This window comes from Periplaneta americana, chromosome 4 (genome assembly GCF_040183065.1).
Source record: "Periplaneta americana isolate PAMFEO1 chromosome 4, P.americana_PAMFEO1_priV1, whole genome shotgun sequence".
Taxonomy (NCBI): domain Eukaryota; kingdom Metazoa; phylum Arthropoda; class Insecta; order Blattodea; family Blattidae; genus Periplaneta; species Periplaneta americana.
Genome location: NC_091120.1, coordinates 24,114,223 through 24,140,763, shown reverse-complemented (window position 1 = coordinate 24,140,763; position 26,541 = coordinate 24,114,223). Strand labels below are relative to the sequence as shown.

Below are 26,541 nucleotides of genomic sequence, written 5' to 3'. Positions count from 1 at the left end.
TCTTTTACCTAACACTGGTAGCAACATTATTCTCTATTCTTCACGTAGCTTTCTCTTCTACTCCTATACATAATATTCTCTACTCCTCCACATCATCATCATCATCATCATCATCAGACGCTAAATAACCTAGATGTTGATACAGCGTCGTAAAATAACCCAATAAAATAAAAAAAAAAAATAAAATCATATAAAAATGCAATCCTCCCCTTGTTACCTTTGTCTTCCTTGCATGCCCCTTCTCCTTGTGTTCCCCTTGTTCTCCTCGTTTTCACCTTGTTCTCCTTGTGTTCCCTTTTGATGTAGAATTACGTTTTTCTTCTCACTAGATAGTGAGGAGAGAGATAACTTGGGAATTTACCTTCACATAAAAATGCAATCACCTCCTTCTCCTTGTCCTCTTCTTGTCTTTCTCTTGTTCTGTTCTCTTTGTATTACCCTTGTTCTATCCTGTTACTATTATTTAAATATAAGGATTTAATACTGCAAATAATAATTGCATACCATTAATTATTTTTCTTACATTAACATATAAGTATATATATAATATGATGTCAACATTTACATCCATGTAATGTGGACCTCACAATTTTTGTATCCGGTGTCACAATTACATTCATTACAGATATACCTTTCGTAGACGTTCTTATAATTTAACTTTCGATCCCATTTAAATTGATCAGTATTCCCACCTCTAAAATCTAACAACTTAATTTAGATAATTCAAAATTGACACTCGGCACTGACCTTCCTTCCCACTAATCTGGTTAAATCACTTCCCAAATCACTTGAATTTTTACTCGTGTCACTAAACTTTATTGCATTTGTGGTACTTAAGCCGCTCTTATCTGATCACACACACACACACACACACACACACACACACACACACACACACACACACACACACACACACACACACACACACACACACACACACACACACACACACACACACACACACACACACACACACACACACACACACACACACACACACACACACACACACACACACACACACACACACACACACACACACACACACACACACACACACACACACACACACACACACACACACACACACACACACACACACACACACACACACACACACACACACACACACACACACACACACACACACACACACACACACACACACACACACACACACACACACACACACACACACACACACACACACACACACACACACACACACACACACACACACACACACACACACACACACACACACACACACACACACACACACACACACACACACACACACACACACACACACACACACACACACACACACACACACACACACACACACACACACACACACACACACACACACACACACACACACACACACACACACACACACACACACACACACACACACACACACACACACACACACACACACACACACACACACACACACACACACACACACACACACACACACACACACACACACACACACACACACACACACACACACACACACACACACACACACACACACACACACACACACACACACACACACACACACACACACACACACACACACACACACACACACACACACACACACACACACACACACACACACACACACACACACACACACACACACACACACACACACACACACACACACACACACACACACACACACACACACACACACACACACACACACACACACACACACACACACACACACACACACACACACACACACACACACACACATAAGGTCCTATTTTAAATAATCAATTGGTGTTCTCTTGTCCTCCTTACACCCCCTTTGTTATCCTTGTTTTCCCCTTCTCCTTACACCCCCTTTGTTATCCTTGTTTTCCCCTTCTCCTTGCACACCCCTTTGTTATCCTTGTTTTCCCCTTCTCCTTGCACACCCCTTTGTTATCCTTGTTTTCCCCTTCTCCTTGCACACCCCTTTTTCTCCATGCGCTGTCCTACGTAAATATACGCAGCACAGTAAAGCTGTGCACCTGTCGACAGGTGATGGCACCCACACGTAGTTCTACGTGAAGATATACAGCACAGTAACGTTACACACCTGTCGATTTTTCGTCGTGACTTGAACCCAGACCCACTGCATTCGTAGTCACAGGCACTACCAAAAGTACAGCGATTTTCATTAATTGACTGATAATCATCTAGATATAAAACTCTTCAAAAAACCGAAGTCTTAACTTTAAAAAAATGTTTGACTATTCCTGACCTTCGTGAGAGTTTTGGTTCCGATTTTAGACAGAAGCCATTTTAATTAACAAGTGGAGCGGACAACTACAGACAGCAGAGCAGGATGCTCTTGGCTCATTTGCTGGAGTTTATTTAGCACGGCACTATTTGGCTCGCAATTCGGTTATGTCACTGACTCGGTTTCTACAAATTGTGCGCTGGCGAATGGCATCTTAGAACCCATTTACTTGCATCCACTGCGAACTGGGTGCTTCAAACTTTCCCGTAGTGCCATGCCAAAGAGAGAAGTTAATTAGAATTGGCTTGGGCGACCTTCATCGCCAACACGAGACCATCTAATTTCGAGGAAACCCCAGTATTGACTATAATAGTACAGTATTTCAACAATTTTATACTCGATATGGATTTCAAGGCTAATTTCGAGGAATCCACCGTTCTAATTATAATATAATTTATTATATACGATCATTCAAAAGTCAGTAAATATCACAGTCTAGTATATACAGTCACGAAGCTCAATACTTATGGAATGTGCATCCATAGATAATTGCTAACCACTAGGATCTCTACTATCGCCTCAACACAAACAATGCGAAATAGTACCGGACAGTCTATTGTTCCTAGTACTTTCAATAATTCAAGCTTCGTGACTATATATACTAGATTGTGATATTATTTCATTTTCACATAACTTCCCTTTCAATTGCTTCACTTTTTTTTTTTGTTTATTTTATTTTATACACACTTTAACATCTGTATGTATACCAGTAGGCCGTTGTTACTCTTGTTGAGTTCCTGTTTCTATTGTGTGTTACATATGGCTTTGTGTTCATGCGACTGATTATAGATTTTGATTAATTTTTTATGACACTGGTGATTGAGGCGGTGGATGAATCATGATCTGCAAATTTCCAATCCGGCATTTGCCTTTGTGACTCAGGGAAGCCATGAAAAACCCCAATAGATTGGTCGGCCACGGAGTTTGAACCCGGGACCTTTCGAATACGAGTCTCTGAGCCAACTCACTCGGTTGTTTCACTATAGTTACCATGGCAAGTGAAATAAATGAGCAGCAATTCAAGTTATTCCTGAGTTAATCTGGTCTTTTTTTTTTTTTTTGCGAATAATAATGGTTTTGCCTCTACAGATGCAAACTGGGCTTATTCAGTTTTACTATGAATGCAACAGAGATTGTTTCAGCACACTGAGAAAATTCAGAAATCTAAATGGATTGTGCTATTTTGTGGTCATTGTGGAAGCTTGAAAAAAAAAATTGAAGATAATTTCCAAGATTTTCTTCTGAATTTCGTCCATTCTATAGAAGAAGAGACAGACTATTAATGGTAGACGAGAAAATGACTACCATATGAATTATTTTACAATTGGTTTATACCTAAATTATTTTTATACTAGAACACTGAATTTAACGACTCTTTATTTCAATGAAGCTCCTGCATTTATCATAATATACTGACTCCACTTACGAGAAAGCCTTCATATTGATTATAATATATTTCAATATTTTTATACCCAATACGAAGTTTCAAGACTCCATTATGATCGTAACCACTAAACAAAGTTTCTGCAGTGACACGTGTTAGCTCATCACGCAATGTTAAAAGTATTTTATTTTTTGTATTAAGTTAAGAATTTAATACTTATCGGATGTAGAAATATTACATGCCTGTAATGACAATTACTGTTGCTAGAAGTTACAAAGAATCATAAATGTTCATACAGTATAAAATAAAAACAAAGAAATAAGAAAATGTATTAAAGATGATCGATTATTGGGTGTTCACGAAGAAAAAAAAAAAGGTCATGGGTCCGATTTCCAACGGTTAAGGGTTATGACCATTTATTTGGTAAAACAAACGCATCACTATGATCCCCACGCTAGCATATAATTTTCTGCGTCATGAACTTGTTAAAACATTATTCCTAAGTCACGAATAGATAAGCTTTATTGCCGAAAGCATTAAAAATGCACACATATAGTCAAAATACATACATACTTTAAGACATTTAATAAAACATAATTTAAAAGTCAATAGATTATTATTTCTATATTTAAGAGTTCAAAGGTCCACACGTGCGTCCCCTAACACTGTAGGTACAAAGTTGTATTAATATATTTTAATGCATTTCCTAAATTTAATAATATTATTTGTATTTTTGGTGTCATCTAGTAAACTATTCTACATCTTTATACCAGGAAGCAAATAAATTCTACTAATATCAGTATGGTGGTGTATCGAAATATTTAAAATATTTTTGTTACGAGTGTCGGAAGTATGAAAATCATTTTTTTTTATCAAAGTTAGAAAGGTTAGTATGAATTAATTCCAATACTTTAAGGATACACATACACACAGACACCATAAAATGAAAGAAGGTTTTAATGAAGAAAATATTCCCAGCAAGAACTTGTACTATCAACACCAGCTACGCATCTGAAATACGTTTCTGAATCATGAAAATGTCATTCCAGATACACCAAAAGTAAATACTAAATGCAAGTCTAAACTGACTTGTGCATAATAAAAAAAAGGGTAGTAACACGTCATAGTTAACTATTATTCTCAAAATTCTATTCTGATTTGATAAATACTGTTAAGGTTGGAGATTTATACAGTGGGGTTTCCAAGACATATAACGATTAAACAAAAATTAATAGTTTCCTCATTACATAAGTATTGATCTTGAATTGAAATATTTATGCCTTTCATACTTTTCTTAGGAAAATTACGAAAGTGAATATCACCCGTCTTATTAACATTAAAAAAGCAGAGCCATGAGGAACACCGGCATCAATATGAATATGCTCAACCCCGCCTTATAATATTATATTGTAATATAGCTCGAGGTAAATCAGTCGCTAAGTATGGTACGACAGTCAAAAAATTTCGTAGGCTAACAAAATAGTGAATAATTTTTCTTAATCTAATGCAAAGAAAACGAACATATTTATCCCAACGTAAGTGTTGGTCAATTATTATTCCGAGATAATAAATAATAATGTGGTTAGCACGATGATCCCCCCAGCCGTTATAGCTGGTATTCGCAACCGGATTTCGCTACCTATTATAGCTCCCCAAGTGCATCACGATGCTGGGTGGGCACCGGTCCCATACACTGTCGAAATTTCATGAGAAAATTTCTTCCCCCATGAGGACTCGAACCAGCGCGCATTCCGTAACGTGAATTCCAGGCAGGATGCCTTAGACCATGACGCCACGGCGCGGGACGTTCACGACTTATTTAGCATGTAATTTAAGCTTGTCTGAATGCTGTCACTCAAATGTAATTTACAATATGTCACACATGCACATAATAAAATTTAAGAATACCGGTGCGGTGTTATTATTGAAAATATGCATTAAGAGGTTTATTCTGGTAACAAGATTGTCATCCATTTTAACAAATCAAAACAGCGTTGAAAAGTGACAATAATGATCAACCTCGGAGGTCTTATATAGAGGCGTAATAGCTGCGGGTAATAGATTTGAAGTAAAGCGAATCAACTGAAGCTGTATGTCCTTTGCATCAAAGAGCTCTTTTATTACACACACAGTTAACTATATCGTCTAAGAGAATATTAGGCTATTATTAAATAATCAAGCAAAGTTGTCTTAACCGAATAAGGTAATGTCAAATATTGCACAACAGGGCAACAAGGCGTTTTTGTTCCTTCCCTTTTCATGAGAAACGAACTACGACAGTTACCACTGTTGTGAAAAACTCAAGGTAATCCGGAACCATTGCCAAACAAAACAGCCAGCACTGAAAGATCACAAGACGAGAATAATGACGCAGCCGGAGGACACACCTACGGTGGTGTGAAGCCCGTGCCTTGGAACTGGCCATTTTCCATTAATTTTACTTTTAACTTGGCGTGTGAATGACATCTTCTTCAGTTCAAGGTGAAGGCTGAATCGTAGGCGGACTGCAAGGCAACACATCGGTAACGCTCATTCGTCGGTATATTCGTGTAAATGAAGACAGCAAACGTGTTACGACTTGCGTCTAAATATAATAGACTCGAGAACAAAGAATGTTCGAAGCTTTCATGCTATCATGTCTCAATCATCCTTTCTGTCAAGAATAGGAAAGGTACTTCGGGGGTAAGGGGTAGAGCACCATGCTTTCTTGGCCTCGGCACTAGAACTGAGGTGGTGTGGTTGGCACCACGCTCCGACCGCCTTCTCACCCCCGGGAAAGATCCGGTATACTCAATTTGATAGGAGCCTGAGTGAACCACGGAGCCGTTCTAGTAGTATGGCAATGAGAAAATCGGGATCGAACACCGGTCCTTCCAGTCCGTAGCCAACTCAGTTACCTGGTCGCCAGTGTTGCCAATTCAGCAGTTTTCCCGCTAAATCTAGCTTTTTTGGATAACCGTCTCGCGGGTAAAATAATATTATCCCGCTTAGCGGGTATACTAGCGGTTTTTAAGCTTTAAAATTTCTGAAATGAAATTCATATTAGCATTATAAGCGGCTTTCATAATTACGTTTAATTCGTTCAGTGTGTGTTCTGTGAAATAATTGATGTGTTAATGCAGTGATAATTCCACATTAGGCTATATATGTTACCGTTAAAACCCGAAATCCGTCAAAACTAGTTTCAGCTAGTAAAAAATAGGTTAAGCAAATAAAGATAGAAAGTGAGTTTTCGTATAATCTAGAATCAATGTCAGGTTAGGTTTGGTTTGTTTAGGTTTTGTTTGGTTTTTTATTACGTTATTTTACAACGCTGTATCAACATCTCAGGTTATTTAGCGTCTGAATGAGATGAAGGTGATGATGACGGTGAAAAGAGTCCAGGGTCCAGCACCGAAAATTACCCAGCATTTGCTCGTATTGGGTTGAGGGAAAACCCCGGAAAAAACCTCAACCAGTTTTTGTTTGGTAAAAGCCTAAAAAAACCTATACAAACCACACTTAACCTGTCATTGATTCTAGATCTTACGAAAATTCGCTTTCTATCTATCTATATTTTAAAATTACTTTTTACTAGTTGAAACTGGTTTTGTCGGATTTTGGGTTTTAACGGTAACATATATAGTGCAATAAGAATTTAAATATGTTGTGTCTGTGATAAAAGTGTTCAAAATTGCTTTATAGCGCCACATTGGGAATGAAAAAAGTGTGCAATATTCGTTACATTGGCGGATGGATGCTCTATCTTGACAATTATTATTGTTATTGTTATTATTATTATTATTATTATTATTATTATTATTATTATTATTATTATTATTATTGAATAATAAGTATATATTAAAATCTAGAGATATTTGCTAGAAAATCGCGGATTTTCGAAAGTCATCTAGCGGGATTATACGAACAACTGTTGGCAACAATGCCGGTCGCCAAGCAAAATGGTTCGTACTCACTACAAATTCTGACACAGTCATAATTATTCGCAAGGACAGAACGTCTGAATTCTGCTTTGTTATGTTTACTTATTCGGAGGTACAGTGGGTGCAAAAGAAATGCCGATACGAAATTATTTCGTTTTCCGAGGACTTCAGCAAACTTGGCGAAGTGAAAAGCTATTTTCCTAACATTAATTTTTAAAACCATGTAAATACGACTTTTATAACATGTTCACGTTATTATTATTATTATTTATGAATTAATTTTAAATTATTCATATACTTTTATTTCACAACAATAAGAATACTACACGAAAATAATGATACTTCAGTTTATTTGGTATTACACAGGCTTCCTTATTATCCATGGATGCTGCCATTGTTACAATCGATATATACGGCCAGTTACGATTCATATTGTATTAACAAAAATATGTATCAATTTTATTATAAAATAGCTGTACCCGTGCGCTCCGCTGCACCTGTTAGAAATAAATATAAAGTAATTACATAATTAAAATAGGACGTTTGATCCAGGGAACAACTTTTACAACAGCGCAAGATAATCTACTTTGCTCATTACCCATTTTTTTTTGCATTGCATTTATTGCATATATATTTTATGTATTTTAACACGATTCAATTGAGCATAGTTAAAATTTGAATTATAAAATAATGGATTGCTAAGCTAACGTACTATTACTGCATACTAAATCAATACACTCTCGTTGTTCGTTAATTCTCTGAGATTAAAATGAGTGTACATAAATATTATTTTAAGAAATACAGAAAACGAATGTACAAAATAGCCTAACAAATTTTCTGTGCATAAGAAGCTATTTTAATCTTACCTGTCCTCGATTTACTCAGACGTTACTGTAATAACATTATAGCATTATGTCCATCCAGAGAAACTACACTTTCCAATGGTAAAATAATAATTAATTATACAAATCGGTTAATTTAGCTTCTGATATTACTTCATACAAACACACAAACATTCTCTGTAGGCTACGTTTAATAGCTTTCGATTGTTGATGTCCAAGGCCCCTTATAGACGAAGTCATTTGTTCTTATTTCATTGCACCGTCTTAGATGGCGTTATTTTGATTTTAAAACTCATTTATCTCATTAAATATCAGTCCTATCAAAATTTTGTAAAGAATAAAACTTATCGGAAATCATTTTTAAAGAAACGTTTGTTATGTAACATTTTTCACAAAAATCAATAATAAGCGAGATATTTCGATTTATTTAATTCAGGCCCCCTTATAACCCCCCTTTTAAATAAAGTATTTTGAATGCCATATAGCCTAAAATCTAAGTTACAACGAACTTAATTTATATTCTAATTTTCATATAAATCGGTTCAGCCATTATCGCGTGAAAAGGTAACAAAAATACAGACATACAAACAAAAATTTCAAAAAAGCGATTTTCGGTTTCAGGGTGGTTAATTATATATGTTAGGACAAATTATTTTTGGAAAATCGAAAATTACCAGAAAAATTTCGGCTACAGATTTATTATTAGTATAGATATAAAATTTTACTATAAACACAGACACAGAACTGAATCTAATCATTTAACTACACAATTGTTCTTTGCAGGAAATAAAAACTCTTTATACAAAATTCAGGCCAGTTCAGATGTGTTTGTATATATAATTCTATTGTTTCCTAAGCGAAGTCTTCGTAACACGATATTTCAAATCGATAGCGACTTCGACTCGGCATTTCTTTTGCAGCTCAGTGTATGTGCAATTTTTCAGTCCTTGCAGATCACCACAACAGCTGTTTTATTCTAAGTCCGTCTTAATCTCCATGACAACTATATTATCTCACTAACGTAGAATAAATGCAACGGTTACATATTCCATTAAATAAATTCACAGACTTTCATTGTATGTTATCCGTTGGATAGCTTCAACAGTTGTATACGAGTACACTATTAAACAACATATTCACAGACTTTCATACGTGCCAGTATCTTATTCTTTATGCAAGAGGCTTGTTCTCATAACAATTTATTAAGAGTTATGTTACCTGTATCTTAACATCTCATTAGTTGTACTACTATACTAGGCCTATTAACGTAATTGCTATACGTTTCCTACGACGAATTTCACAACTATTTTCTTCCTGTTGAAAGAAATGTATCTACACATTACAACATTCTAACACAATCCATATATCTTACTTCTACGTAAATTAACGCGATATAAATAAAAATAACAAGATAAAATTTAATATCATTATTAAATAATATTAACACGGAAGAACGCCGGAGTTCGTTTTCGCCAACATTATTAAATATTTACTTCAGTGAACAGAACTGGATAATGAAGGAATTCAAATTACCAGAGCGGATAAAATTCCAATCGTACTCTTCGCAGATGATCAGCTCAAAATATCGGATATACAGAACATAATTTTCAATAATTTATTCACAGAATGATTATGCAATCCGTAAAGAGTTTTGACTTGATTTGTCACTGTGAAGAGCCATACCGTATTAGTTCAACCAACACCTCCTAGGTGGCGTAGGTTCTACAAGTTCGAGGTAAGAGTGACGCAACCGATTTCTCAGAACAACCGGTCACATTGACCATGATGATCACATTGACTGCAGCACTACCTACCGACATATTCCAACACTTCCCCGTGACTCAGAAGTATACACGTGCTACCTGGTGGTAACCTCGTGAATCATGTCCAAGAACAAATTATGTATCTTGGCAAGAGTTCGAATACCGTTCAGAATACAAAGCTTATTCTTTTTGTTTATATCCACATTTAGACTTCCCCAAGGTCAAAGCAAGATCGGTCACCAACAAATTAAGTAAGAGTTCATTACTCCAGGAGAACGATAAATACAATAGTTCACAAAAGCACCACGTGTGTAAGGAGCCTCACGGATGTTTCGTATGAAGATGCTAATGAAACGTATTAGAAACGCAGTTTATTTTCTGCGCAATAACAGAGTTAGAACAAAGACTTGGAAGAAAGTGCGCTGTGAGAGACAATGCACTAGCAGCAGACCAGAACCACTATCGGCCTTGGCCGTGAAATTATCGGAAGGTCGCGGGCACTATTCTTTGTTTCCCGGACATCTTAATTTAAAACTTGGAACTAGTCTTTAACGGTTTCAAGATAAGCAAAAAATAAATTTTTGTAAATAATTTCAGAAAAATTTAGAGGCTCGGAAGACAGAAAATGAGTTAGGAATAAGAATTCCCTGAAATTACAGGAAGACATACGGGCCAACGCAATAACAATATTTCATTTCCATTCCATAATCACACAAATTTGCAATCTACAGTACTCGTCCCAAGTTCACTCAAGACATACAACAAAATGAAGGTCATGCGTCACATTTCCTTTCTCCTGCGGCAGTGTGCGCATATGGTGACAAGAAAATCACTGTTGTAGGTTCTAATTCCATGTATGGCATAGGTTTTGCACGTTCGCTGTCCTATCAGGGCCTGATGTAGAATTTCAGAGGCCTGGAGCTTAATTCTTTTTATGAGGCTCCTTCTTTTGTTATATGAGAAATAGGCCTATCTTATTTTATTTAAATTCTGTCACCTATCTCCTTTCACCATATATTTATTTCCCAGAGGTTCTTTTATTAATTTTCTATTTTGAGGAGAAGGATTAAAAATAAAGTGGTCCCATACGGTTAGGGTTACCATCCGTCCGGCAAAAGGAGAACATGTCCTCTTTTTTAATCATTTTATCCTGTTCGGCAGGCATTTAAAAAAATTGAAATGTCCAGCATTTCGCATTTCAACTACAATTAATATGAATATTGAATAAATGTTCGATATTATAAATGATGAAAACCTATGAAAGAATTTAATTACTTTCAATGGTTGAAGCTGGAGCACACAAAAAACATAAAATTTGATGACCTATTGACATGCATTGAATTCTTACACTCTAAAAATGTCACTATTCATGATTCTAAGCTATTTTATCAATTTTATTCTGCAATGTACAAAGATATGCCAAACAAGTTAATTTTGACAAATATTCAAGTTTAGATAAACAATGGTGCAAATTCTTCAATTCCAGCAGTTCTGAGAGCACTGAAACTTTCTCAGAATTCTTAAAAAATGTCAATTCTATTTATTTATCCCAAGTCACAATGGAAGTGCTGAGAGAGTATATTCCCTAATATCTGACAAAAGAACGAAATCGCATGCTAACGGAGACAGTCAGAGGTATCATCATGGTGAAATATAATTTCAAGGACATGCCCTGTGAACAGTTCCATACTTATTTGTTACAAGATAGAAGTTTGTCTCTTCAGACTCTTGTGCACAAAGTGGGCTCCACCGATAAGTAGGGTAAAGATGTAATACTGATTCAGCAACTAGTGAGAAAACTGATTAAGGTGAGCCGTTGTTTTTATCTTTAATTTTGTTCATACCAATTTTTAAAAAAGTCCTCCTTTTTTCAGCAATGTCCTCTTATTTTAGATTCCGTGTCTTTCTATAGAATTTCTTCTCATGGTAACCCTACATAAGGTACCAGTAATTATGTGCGGCCACAAGACACGTCACAGCTGATGGCAATGATTGTAGTACCGCAACTATCCCTCGTTTCCTCTAGTAGAGTAATTCAAAAGTTTGAAAGTAATGTTCATTTTTCCTAAATTCTGGCTTAGGCCTATACAAAAATTACCTTGGCTCTCCACAAGTTAGTAGCTGTGGTGGACTGTTGTCTTTGCATGCCAAACTCTTCATTAGTCTGTATTAAAACATTCTTAACTTTTTGAAACTGGAGGTATCTGTGAATAAAGGAGTTACTGCTAGTGCAGACCGATTATTTAGTCCTGACAGCTCAGCGACGCGAAAGAGGGCAAGTAATAGTAGTAGTGGGGAGAGTTCCGAAGTAGAGATAAGGGCGAGCGGTCGGTAAAGGAATGCAGTACAGCTTAACTGTACTGGAAACACACCGCTCTACCGCATGCGTGACATCCGATCGCTCCAAAGGCAAGCGAGTGACTAACCCGAACACCCCTTGGCGTAACTAAATGGACTCGCCTGACCCACGCGCACATCTCCGACGATTGTCAGGACTAAATAATCGTACTGTAACATATGAACGAACATATCAGCGCTGCTTTTCCTGTTTTTGAATTATTTCAATAACATTCCGTTTTTTTATTGGCTCCTAACTCAAATTGGCTTGGGAATTACATTTTTAATTATGGGCATTCCTACAAAAACACTTCAACACACCCACTACACACCTATAATGATCCTAAAACACCAACAGAAATTAGATAAGCTGCAAGGAACATAAGCACTAGGCATTAGGTTTAACACTCAATACAATGAGAACTGACAAGGTTGATTTTGGCTGCTGATTTCATTATTCATTATTTAAATAGGCCTACTGTTACAATTTGAAAGCGGACGGCGGGCCTATAATATGGTCATAGTGCAAGAAATATTGCAGATATACAAAAATTGCAATACATTATTAATGTTTGTGATTTTTTTGGTGAATCTGTCGGCATTAACCGTTTTCCTCTTCACAATCAAACATAAATTTTATTGTTGATAGAACTACACGAAGTGCATACATGAAATGATACCATCTTGGCGTTATAGAAACGAACCAGGGTTGCCGAGCAGAAAGCACGCGTGTTACCTGTGTTTGTGTTACAGCTGCAGGCTATCTTTTTAACGAGCTGAATACCCTCAAACGGTGGAAATGGAATGCCAATCCGCTACCTCACATCGCCTAAGTCACTTTAGTGTGTCAACGTGCAGTGTGACACTTATTTTTAATTTATTTATTTTTGCATGTACTTCAACATAATTTGCACAGAGCTAGGAAGTTGTTAACCAAATCGGGTGTATGTACAGTCTAACTAGGTCTCTTGAACCGTGGCTGCGCTTGGGTGTGGGTTTGATTCCCGCTTGGGCTGTTTACCAGTTAGGTTTATTCCGCTGTTTTCCCCAACTGTAAGACGAATGTCAGATAATTTATAGGGAATCAACGTCCCGTTTTCACCAATTCTATCGACGCTGGATAACCTCTCAGTTGATACAGCATCGACAAATAAGACTAAAAAAAAGCTGATAAAGGTTTCTGATAGGAAAGATAAACTAAAGCAATCCAACTTCTTGTTTTAGTTTTATAAAGGAAGTTTAAAGAATGACAAACGCGCCTAATTTGTAAACTGTGCATATGTCATACAATAAAATAAACTAATACAATTTGATTTCTTGTTTTAATTTTATAAAGGAAGTTTAAAATATGACAATAGCGCCTAATTGCAAACTATGTAGCGAAATGGAAATGTTGAAGCTTTACAATGTCTGTTTACATGCAAAGCACATTAAGTCAAAACTATTACTTCTGAGAAAAAGGGATATAACAATGTAGGTAAAGTTGCCTAATTCCGTGACACCCCTAATCCCGTGATACTTTTTCAAAATATAATGTCAGTCAATGTTTTACCGTTCGACCATAGCGCCAGACATCTTTCTCGAAACAGTGCATCTTTCGCCTACTTTTGAGACATCGGTGAACTTCCTAACAAGATAGCCATTCCCCTGACATTCAGTGAAAAAAACGTATCACGGAATTAGGAATATCACGAAATTAAGCAACTTTACCCTACATAATTTATGTTTATAAACTTAGAATTGGAAAATGAAAGACACAAAGACAACTTATTAAAAATAATATTTTGAGGATTCAATTTTGTTAGAATAGAAACGCCTTTGTCTCGGAAGTAATATTTTTTACTTGCTTGTAAACTGACGGTAATATCGTAACTGTCGTAAGTAGGATAAATATTACAAAGTCTACAATATAACCAATTTATTTTGATTTTTTTTTCCTAGTAACAATATATTTGTAACTGGATTCCAGATAACCGTAGCATACTCCAGTTTAGATCGAACTATCGAATTATACAAAATTATTATAGCCTAGTTTTGACATTAAATTTATAAGAATTTCTCATAACAAAATCTAAATTTTTATAGGCCGAATTTATAATATTATTATATGTAAAGTTACTACTAATTAATATACGTAAATCCTTATATATATTTTCTGATGGTAAAACATATGTTTCTATTTTATATGTGGTCTAACTTTTTCATCCAGTTCTGTAGTAAGAAAACTTGTCATACATTAACCCTCAACAACAGACTTGTGTAACATAATAATAATAATAATAATAATAATAATAATAATAATAATAATAATAATAGTTTTATTTTCCCTGGCGGAGTTAAGGCCATCAGGCCTTTTCTTCCACTCAACCAGGATCAAATTACATACAGAAAAAATACATACCGGTACACAAATATGAACTTAAAAATAATAATAAACATAATTAAGTAGAAAGGAGAGATTGAATACATATACACAATCAGTATTAACTTTGAAATAACAATAATAAAAAATATATATGTAATAATAAAAAAAAGAGACTGAATACATAATCACAAACAGAAAAATACATTCTAGTATACAAGTATTAAGTTAAAAGAAAAAAAAAGAATTAGTACATATGAATATAATCTCACAACTAAAGAAATAGTACAATTAGTATGATCAGCACAGCACGGGTTACATTGAGACAATGACAATTACCTAGATATTGGTGTTAATGGAAAAATAAAGTAATGACTGTGTAAAAAAAAAATAATAATAATAATAAATAAATAAATAAATAAAAATTATACCTAAAAACTAGTTCTGTGCATTTAAAATATTTCTAAACAACCTAATTTTAAACAATTGGGGACTAAGACTACCTCTGATTTCCAGCGGCAGCGAATTCCATGAGCGGGCCATGGCTATTGAGAAAGAACTTGAGTACAGAGATGTCTGATGACGTGGTATAATAGCAACAGATTGTGCCGTGAACGTGTATTACGATTATGATGTGAAGCTAGGAGAGTAAACCGAGAGGCAAGGCAGTTGGGTGTGGAATCGTGTATAATTCGATGTAGCAGGCAAAGAGAATGTACTAACCGTCGATCTTGCAAGCGGAGCCAGGAGAGTCGTAGAAAATATTCCGATATATGGTCATGTCGGCAGATATTGAAAATAAATCGGACGCAGACATTATGTACACGTTGAAGTTTTTGAGAAAGTTCAGCACTTAGGTCACTATATAAAACATCACAATAGTCAAAGTGAGGCATTACAAGGGTCTGTACTAGAATTTGTTTTAGTTTAGTAGAAACGCCTTTTTCTCGGAAGTAATATTTTTGACTTGCTTGTAAACTGACGGTAATATCGTAACTCTCATAAGTAGGATAAATATTACAAAGTCTACAATATAACCAATTTCTAGTAACAATATATTTGTAACTGGATTCCAGATAACCGTAGCATACTCCAGCCGCCAACACAGACGTGCGGTCTCTGATACCGCTATTGCATTAGTATTGTCGGCACAAGAATAAATTAATGCATGTGAAATAACTTCAGTGGTGTTTTTTACAGGTCTTCGCTTAATTTAAAAGAAGAGATGTAATATAGGGTAAACTAGGTAGTTATTGACCAGTATACGGTGATTGACCGGTTCCTTTTTTCAAGTGTATTGTGAATAAACAACGATCGTGATTTCACTTTTTGCTGCATATACCTCTAGTAACAACCCTTATTTGTGGTTAGTTGTCGCTGTTCATCCCACTGAGTTAGTGTCTGTTGTCTGAGAGGACTGAAATCGATTGGAAATGCAACTGAACGTAAACAAGTGTAAGTAACTAGAGAAATTGCTAAGAATAATGCACGCAATAATTTATTTATTCTGCAAAGGATACATAAATTCTGGTGCTCATTTTTACACTCACAGTGTGAGAAAAGGTATAAGGTTTCCGTCCACAGAACATTATTTTGTTAAAGTTTTTATATGACATAAAAATGCCCCGTGGTCAATCACTATAAAGTGTATGTCCGCAAACTACAGTGATTGGTCGTTCATAAACTATTTGTTAGAATAATGACCAATTTGCTCCAATTCTATATATGTTATCGGTTAAATGATGGGGATTTTTACAGGACTGATACTATATTATAATGCCTAAGCCAGGTAAAGTGCATTATACAGGGGAAGCTTTACGAAACGCTACAGAACCTGTCCGCAATGGATTTGATTTAAATGAAGCTGCCAAGAAGTTTGGTGTCCTAAAAGCAACCTTAGCGTCCAGAAACAAATATCCCGTTGAAGGAAAAGTGTTCTTTGGTCCTCGTCCAGTGCTGGGTGAAGCCATTTGTAATAACATCAGAGAAATGACACACACTTGCTTCTGATAAGGCACAAAAGAGAAAAATGGAAGAAGAGGCAAGAGAAGAAAGGAACCGAATAAGAAATGAAAGAAAAGGCAGCGAGAAGAGTTCTTTTCTTATTTTTTTAACTTGGTTATTAAACGACACTGTATCAACTACGAGGTTATTTAGCGTCGATGGGATTGATGATAGCGAGATGGTATTTGGCGAGATGAGGCCGAGGATTCGTCATAGATTACCTGAAATTTGCCTTACGGTTGGGCAAAACCTCGGAAAAACCCAACCAGGTAATCAGCCCAAGCGGGAATTGAACCCGCGCCCGAACGAAACTTCGGGTCGGCAGGCAAACACCTTTGCCGACAGAGCTACGGCGGTGGCGAATAGTTCTTAATGAGAAAGATCAGAAGAAGAGAAACGAAACAGACAAGAAAAAAGTGAAAATTGTGAAAATGTGTTGTTCAATCACTAATAAATGAGTATTCAATAACTGTGCAGTAGACGGTCAATCACTAATAAGCGTGTGGTCAATAACTGTGCAGTAGACGGTCAATCACTAATAAGCGTGTGGTCAATAACTGTGCAGTAGACGGTCAATAACTGTAAAAGTGGACTTGTTGTGTTTATTTAATTTATCTTTGCATTAAAATTTTATTTTTTCTTTTGTTTATTGATTTGGATTTGTTTCTGAATCTTCACTTGACCCAACGCCTTTAAAATTCTCTCAATAAGTTACCATTGTTTTCCGCTATTTCGTTGTTTTATTATTCATTAGCTTAAGTGGTCAATCACTATACAGTTTACCCTATTGCAATATTTTATGTATAAAATCATAAATGCTCAATGTCGTGACAACTACTGCTTGGAAATACATGAGTGAGTAGACATATAGACGCGTTTATAAAAATTAAATAAAAACTGAAACAGTGTAACTTATGTTTAAAGCAAAAAAACTGTAGAAATATTCTAAATACTAACTCCTCTATATGTAGTACACGTCTTTCAATAGACGATCATTGTTGATCACTCTCAAGGATAAAATTTTGTTCACCTGCACAGTCAACCTAACTATCCTCACCCTCCGTCCACTCAAGCACTGTCTCGTCAAAGTTTTCATCACCAATACCAACTTCTTACGAAGGGCCTTGCATAGAATCCATTGCGGGAACGAAGGAAAATAGTCCAGTTCGTATACAGTCGTGCGGTCTACGAGACCGCTATTTAATAACTCCAGCATTACACGAAATAATTGAATACCACCAAATGAACTGTACCACCGGTTTCCCAGCAAAAAGCACACAAGCGTCCACATTCGTAAAATGCGGAAACCAGTTCACTTCCAGATTAAAATTTTTGGAGCGGTCTCAGAGACCGCATCTCTGTGTTTGAAGGTTGACGTAAATCATGAAAATAGGGTCGAAGTTGAACATAATTCGAATATCTGAATAGTGTCGGTAAACAGATACCTCAATTATATTATGACAATTTTAATCTACTCGTAAAAGACCATGAAAACTAATCAGATCTTTCATCGCAGAACGTACGTAATGATGAACATGTGAAACCTTGAGTGCAGACTCTTCTAGAACACAAAACGCGCAAAGGTCACCTATTATCAACTCAATCCATCTAAATCTGCCTTCACTCTCTTGTCATCCTCCTCTTGATAATCAGGAATGCTATTAGATCACGTGATCCGTTCAGGCGATCGAATTAATGTCATCTATCAAACGCTTCTCTTTTCTCTCCTGATCGATAGTCCAAAACTTGTATAAACTACATATTGAATTCTATAAGCCCGATTACTATTAACGTAATTCTGAGCACATCAAAACTTGATTGTGATGTTTTACCACTCATTTTAAAGCTTTCGTTCTTAATATTGTGGGAAAATTAATTTAAAAAATCAAACAACTTGCCTACTGAGCTACAATTTCGGCAAGAATAAATATAATTGGCGCTGTTCATCTGGTCACCCACAATTTCATATACACGTCACAAGCATTATTATCCAATACACTCCAGACCGACTTCCTGTATTTCAGTAAACGCGTCACAATCAGAACAAACCATTATACTAGCATCATATACACACAATGGCATGCATAACTCATGTCGAGTTGTCTCACGCCCTCAAAACGAAAACAAATGCAAAGTACGCTCAGAAGTAGACCTACGGCTCGTGAAGAAGAGTCAGTAAGCCAACATATACGTTAGTTGTGGATTAAACAATATTCTCCAAAATACAACATATTTTAAGCATAAATAATAAAATATACAAGGCTTTAATAAACGTGCAAGGTACGGTAATGTAAAAACATCGATTGTGTAAACAATTTTAAGTTACGTAATAATATGCAACTTCTAACAAACTTCGAACTTTTTTCCTCGGAAAAAAAAAAAAAAAAAACAGCACGAAAGCATAATATTATGCGATGTTATGTAAGAATAAAATAACGTAGCTGTGCTAGGAAGAGTGGGTGAAGAGAGAATAATGCTGAAACTGATCAGGAAGAAAAAAAGACATTGGCTGGGTCAGTGAGAAGAAACTGCCTACTGAAGGATGCACTGAAAGGAATGGTTAACGGGAGAAAAGTTAGGGGCTAGGGGGACGGTAACTCCTGTACCTATTTGAGCAATTTTGTTTCTTTGGACCCCCCCCCCCCGGCTCCCGTTTACATCTCTTAATTCTCTCGCATTTTTTTTAGTCATGACTGCTAATTTTTAAATATATTTCAATAATAATAATAATAATAATAATAATAATAATAATAATAATAATAATAATAATAATAATAATAATAATAATAATAATCGCAAAATATATTTATATACAGGATGATTCACGAGGAGTTACCGCCATTTACAGAACTGATTTCAACATACATTTTGAGCAAAAATGTCATATAAACATAGGTCCTATTCTCAATATTTTCACAGTTACACTAATGTGAAGTTGTTTATAAATTGCCTTTTTTTCTTTAGTTTTAAGGGTAAAAGAATATTACAGATATAGAATAAAAAGGTAAAAAGATAAAGGTATCCCCGTAAAATGCCATGAAGGCACTTGAGGGCATGGAGGTAGAGCCCCATGCTTTCCATGACCTCGGCACTAGAATGAGGTGGTGTGGTCGGCACCACGCTCTGAACGCCTTTTACCCCCGAGAAAGACCCGATACTCAATTTTAATTTTATAGGAGGCTGAGTGAACCTCGGGGCCGTTCTGAAAGTTTGGCAACGAGAAAAAATCCTGTCACCACCTGGGATCGAACCCCGGACCTTCCAGTCCGTAGACAGCTGCTCTATCAACTGAGCTACCCGGCCGCTCACAGATATAGAATAACTATTCAAAAATATTATCTGTTTCACTGGCTAGTATTCTGAAGCTAAAAATATGTATGTACTGTACATTCAGCATGAAAAGTGTTGTTCATTTAGCTTTTATAGAAGCCGATATATATATATATATATATATATATATATATATATATATATAAATTTCACTAAATTTTTGCAGGCTAATGAAGTACCTCCCTCCTTTAGTGAAATTGACTATATTATTAATCTCATAATAAAACTGACACAAATCTAATTTCTCATGTGAATATAAAGGAAAATAATTCCTGTAATTTACTTAAAGTCGTCCCTCTCGAGTCCCTGATTGGGACAAGTTACATAGTTGAGGGTTTTTCCGAGATTTTCCTCGACCCATTAAGAGTAAATGCTGGGTAACATTCGGCGCTGGACTCATCTCACCGGCATTATCATCTTCATCTCACTCAGACGTTAGATAACCATAGCAGGTGATAAAGCGTCGTAAAATAACCAATTTAAAAAAACTTAAAACTTTAACTACGTGCGCCAGATCTCTGGATTCTTTTACTGTTCGCCAGTTTCGTTAGGCTATACTGCCTGAGGAGGGAAATCAGATATGTATCTGTCAAATAGAGCGATCGCATCTCTTACTGAAGTTCATTTTCAAGAATGTTTGCTCACATATCAATGTAGAACCCCTGATCATATACGAGTATAGGCCTATAACAGATTGATCATTCCCATGTTAAAAACGATAACATGTGCAAAATAACACCAGGATAGTCACTATCGATTGGTAACGACAGCTAGATGGAAGTACAGCTGCTCCAAACAATCCACAATAAAGTAATAACGTAATTTCTTTTGCAGTAACTAGATGGCAGCATTGTGAAATTATTAATAAAAGCCTAGATCATATATGTAACAGATAACTCATCGCTATGCTAAAATCGGCAGCACTTTGAAGAGAACAACCGCCAGGATCGCTACCCGTCCGCCGTAAACGAACACGAGATGGCGGTACAGTCGCTAATGCAATTTAAATGGGAATTACCACATGACTCCTAATGTAACAACTAGATGCCAACTTAGTAAACATGACAAAAGTTGTTAACGTCAAAGCCTATAAGGCCGACCTATCTGTTACATATATGATCTAGGATAAAAGTTGTTGCCTTCAAAGCCTATAAGGCTGATCAATTTGTTATATGTGATCTAGAGTAGAACCTATCGAGGGAAGGAATGTAATCCGGCTTGTGACGTATACCCCAACTGGGGCTCAGTTTTGCATCCCTGTATTAGCGTAAATGATACAGAATAAGCTGCGAAACTACTTTGTAATACAGCAAGGTCCACTGAATGAAGCAGTTTTCTTCTATTTCACACTTCATATTTTCCGTAAAAAATATATTTGTAAAATGGACAGTAGCCAGTGATCATTTTACCCATTCAATCTACACGTCTGAGTGTCAACATCATGTAACTACACGAAGCCGATCCTATGTTCCTGATAATGTTGAAGAGCTGCCCTCGCGACCCACCTCCTCTCAATATTTTATATCAAAAAGAAAATCCATCAACCCCTCCGCATTTGTCATAAGACTTTGCGTGACTTAACTTCATTTGTCATCATGTCATCAGTTTCAGCTGTTTTAATGCTACCGAATCTGTTGGTTAAGTACCTCTGATTGTGGTTCTGGCTGATATGTTGGTTTGACTTTTACGTGGCCTGGACCCAGGAAGTTCGTCTACACTTAGGCCCAATGTGCGTTCTTATATGCGATGATTGTCAAGTTCGACAGGTGACGTGGTGGCATTCTTGCAGGCAGCACCAGCTCGAGTCCGCTAAGGGGCAAGATGCTCGTGTTACAAGGTAGAGTTCAGATAGAAATTATCCCCCCCCCTTGCAAGCGATTGCTCGCTTCGTTTAAGCAATGCCTCCCCCCAGAGCAGTCATTCGTCCTAGCCCTCCCACATACCACTTGCGCAGAGGTCTTGTATAATCTTTCTACGTCACATAGTGTAATATGTTACTATTCTCCGCGGCGAATCTCCTGCATATGAGGAGAACCAAACGGAGATCGCTGCGGTGTTGTAATATAGATGGTTTGTGCGAGAGAGTGACGTCTCGTGTGAGACGGACTAAAGGGGGGGGGGAATAAGTTTCACGCCGCGTTAAATATCTATCACGTTGTAGTTCCCAATCAATTTCGCTGTAATTTTTATGACTGAAAGGTGAATGTCTGAGGAAAATACCAAAAAAATTCGATATCAAAATCTTTTTTGGAAACAGAGAGAAAAAAAAAGTAACTTCAAAGTGATCTGTTCAAAAGTTGCTAAGCAGCATTTTTTTGTTTTTCACGTTAGATGGGGGAGGGGTCAAAGAGAGAGAAATGTTGAGAAAGAATGGAAATTACTTTTAAAATGAGTTAAACGACCGTTTTCGCTTCGTCAAAAGACTCGAGAGAAAAAGGAATATTAGAATGCAGGAGATCTGCCCCGGGGAATAGTCAGCGATGTATGTACTGGAGGGAGAAAGGAAGTGGCCACCTTACCCCATTATCTCCAGGTTTAGTTGCCTCATGAGTGTTATCTTATTGGTGTCATTAGGTTCAAACCATTCTTCGGACAGTTGACTAAACAATAACATAGGCCTAATAGTCCTTTGTCGTTGAGATATCTACACGAGAATCCTGGTCAATTTCTTAAACACACAAGTTGAAATGTTGAAAGTAGTTTCACTGGGCGTCGCACTCCGCAAGTGGTTCATCCTTCATAGTGTTTCGTTTCATGCCAGCCTAGTAAATTGAGACTTTCTCATGACCGATTTCTGATGACCGATTTCCTGACATCGCGGAAGTGCTATTGTCTGGACTTGAATCCACGGGGTTGCTATCTCTAGACACATCTGGAAGTCATTATCTACTGAACGTCCACACCTGTGGAGTAACGGTCAGCGCGTCTGGCTGCGAAACCAGGTGGCCCGAGTTCGAATCCCGGTCGGGGCAAGTTACCTAGTTGAGGTTTTTTCCGGGGTTTTCCCTCAACCCAATACGAGCAAATGCTGGGTAACTTTCGGTGCTGGACTCCGGACTCATTTCACCGGCATTATCACCTTCATATTATTCAGACGCTAAATAACCTAGATGTTGATAGAGCGTCGTAAAATAACCCAATAAAAAAAAATCTACTGAACGTCCGCCGGTAACACTGAAACACTTCGCCAACGTATTAACGATATTTTCAAGAAATCCGAAGCATACGTTTATGATACAAAATAATACAAATCTCACTAACATGGTTTTACAAGCTTGCATAAATATACATTATGATGACTTTGAGCACGGTTTGTCAAAAATAGCTACAGAAAAATTGGCTCTAACTCGGAAACAAAACAAAAACGGACATAGACCTATATTTATATGAACCAATGTTACTATTTTTAAGTGCTAAACGCAACCATGAAGTTGCCACAAATAATTAATGACAAATGTATGCGCACGAGGACACTTTCCGTTTAGTGTTTAATATTCAAGGGCAGTTATTCCTTGAATATTTCAACCTTGATTTAACTGAATAAATCTATATCCGATGTTAAACAGAAAGGTAACTGCGCGAAAAAAACAGGCCCTGTTAAAAAAGTCTGTGGTTCTGAGCACTATGCAGCTAAATACCAGCACACGTCTTGAAGACGTGTATGGCTACAAATCACGAAATTGGCCAAAACATGTTCTTGAAATTTATTATGCAACTAACTGGAAATTATAGAATTTTACCTACTAAAACAATGACAACCATCATGTTTTAATTTAACTATTATTTGGACAATATTGTAATTAAACCATATTATGCCTGAGTACCAACTCTGAGTGTGGGAATGAAAGTGTCCCTGACTACATCTACAAAAGCATGTTTATTGTCATTTAGCAATTAAAAAGTGAAACATAATATTTGACAAGATTAAATGTTAGCATAACCCTGTCATTTATTAGTTTATTACAAGAGATAGCCATTGAATTGTTTCTTTAATGCTCTAAATATTATTTAAATCAGTCCCTAATAGTTAATGTAAGTTCTGTGACACATACTACAAACGATATGCCTATAAGTATCCACTGGATGAGAGCAAGAGTCCAGAACATTCAGCATTCAGTTGTTTGGTATTGGCCACAGTATGAGTATGCAGTGAAAGGATGATTTCTAATTTTTATATTAGAGAAAGAAAAACATATGTAACTGTTTCCCGGTGAGTGCCTTTGTTACCATACAGTTCTGAGATACTGTAATTAAATTCTGTAAAATATGTAAAATGTGTCATGTAGATTTATGTTAAGAGTCAGATACGAGGGTGTGCATATTCAACACAATCTTAAACCCAGTAATAAACATGAGATTTAAGGGATAACAAATTGAAAATTGGTTTTTGTCAGTTTTGAGACGTCACAAAACTGACATTTTTTTTTGTGTGTGGACCTATTATGTAAATTTTAGAACAAAATAAAACTCTTTTAAATAATCGTGGCCAGTTATGTAATACTGATATAATAATAACATATTCCGAAATAATAATCCGAGAGGCTACAGCCCATGAAGGGCCCATACCGACCAGGCGGCTTCACGTCAACATGCCGAAGCAGAAGTGGACGATCATCCAATCAGAATGTAGGTATCGTGTGGTTAGCACGCTGATCCCCCCCCCCCCAGCCGTTATAGCTGGTTTTCGCAACCGGATTTCGCTACTTATCGTAGCTCCCCAAGTGCATCACGATGCTGTGTGGGCACCGGTCCCATACACTGGCCGAAATTTCATGAGAAAAATTTTTCCCCCATGAGGACTCGAATCGGCGCGCATTCCGTAACGCGAGTTCTAGGCAGGATATCTTGGCTTAGACCACGACGCCATGGCGCGGGATAACACGGATCTACATATTAACAATAATGTACAGATCAAAATAAACTAAATAAATATGTAATTTAAAATATCTCTGAAACGTACCTCATTTTGTTCGATTTTGTGAATTTTAGTCGTAATAATATACAGATAAGAGCACAAGTTTGATTAATTCCATGAAATAAGTTAAATAAATAGTTAAAAGACTCAAAACGGGTGAATGGGTAAAATTTCTACGCATTCATACGTAAAATTTGATGGAGATTAGGAATACATAAATTTTAATATAGGGTACCATGTAAAAAAAAATTAAGTTTCCTACTATCACACCCTGTATGCCTGAACAACTAACTTTTTTTCGAACACCAGTATCATACTTCATGTTTTATCTCCAACAGCTTTTGTATAAAACTTTTTTTTTTTTTTTTTTGTGAAATTAAAATTTAAGACGCTATGAGTAAGCCTAATATTCCATATTTTTTTAACACACTGTATACTTCATGTTACAACGTTATAATTTTCTCTCTTGTATCTTGGCAGACGTTTCACGTCAAAAATGTCCAATCATCAGCTACGAGCGCGGGTAGCATGAACCAGCTTTGTTTACATGTTACCCTTCCTATTCCGAGCAAAAATACAGTAGATACGTCTTTTTTCTGCGCGGACCAATTTTATACCATTGAACTTGGAACGTGTTTCCTACTGCACACTATGCTTCTTGCGACTGAATGTTTGTTAATGGATGTAACGCACTGCGTGTAAACTGTTTTCTACGTGAGGTAAAAATTACGCGCAAAACATGTAACGTAAACAACCAAAATTAGAAAAGCACAAAAACAAACACGAGTCTTGTGATGATGATTATACGAAACTAAAAGCGGAAATGATTTTAAAAACAACGCTACTGTCGATATCAAATATGAGCGTAGTGGAATACTGTACGTGCTAAACGCTTAGTATGTTATAGGGACAAAATACGTTGAGCCACATTACAAAACCAAGCATGCTCAAACATATAATGATACTGTTGGAGATAAACGTATAGAAAATTGAAAGAAATCCATCGTCGTGAATGAGGTAAGTTGTTTTAGAAAAGTACAGTATTGTTCCCGACATTTCCCTGTTTATTGCAAATAACAGAAAAAAAAATACATAGGCCTACAAGAAAATGCATAAAGGAAAATCATAATGATAACATTTTGTTGTGTACAGTAGTGGCAAAAAAACCGGACCGACCCTTGTAGCTGATTTCAGAGCCTTGTTCACTCCAGAGCACGATAGACTGGTAACTAAGACTTTCGTGGTTCGAATTCTGCCTGGGGAGGAAACTTCTTTTTTTGTTCCTTATTCAAATTTATTCCCAATACTTTTCGATTGCTGGTAAAATTCATGTTCTGGGAATAAGTTAATTAAGTAGTAAAATATCGCTG

At 36.4% G+C, this 26,541-nt stretch overlaps 1 protein-coding gene across 3 annotated transcripts in view; it reads right to left on the bottom strand.

The window, feature by feature from the left end:
• The window catches only part of cnc (NFE2 like bZIP transcription factor cap-n-collar), a 406,452-nt gene that overhangs the window by 316,147 nt on the left and 63,764 nt on the right, over positions 1-26,541 (bottom strand). The window lies entirely within an intron of this gene.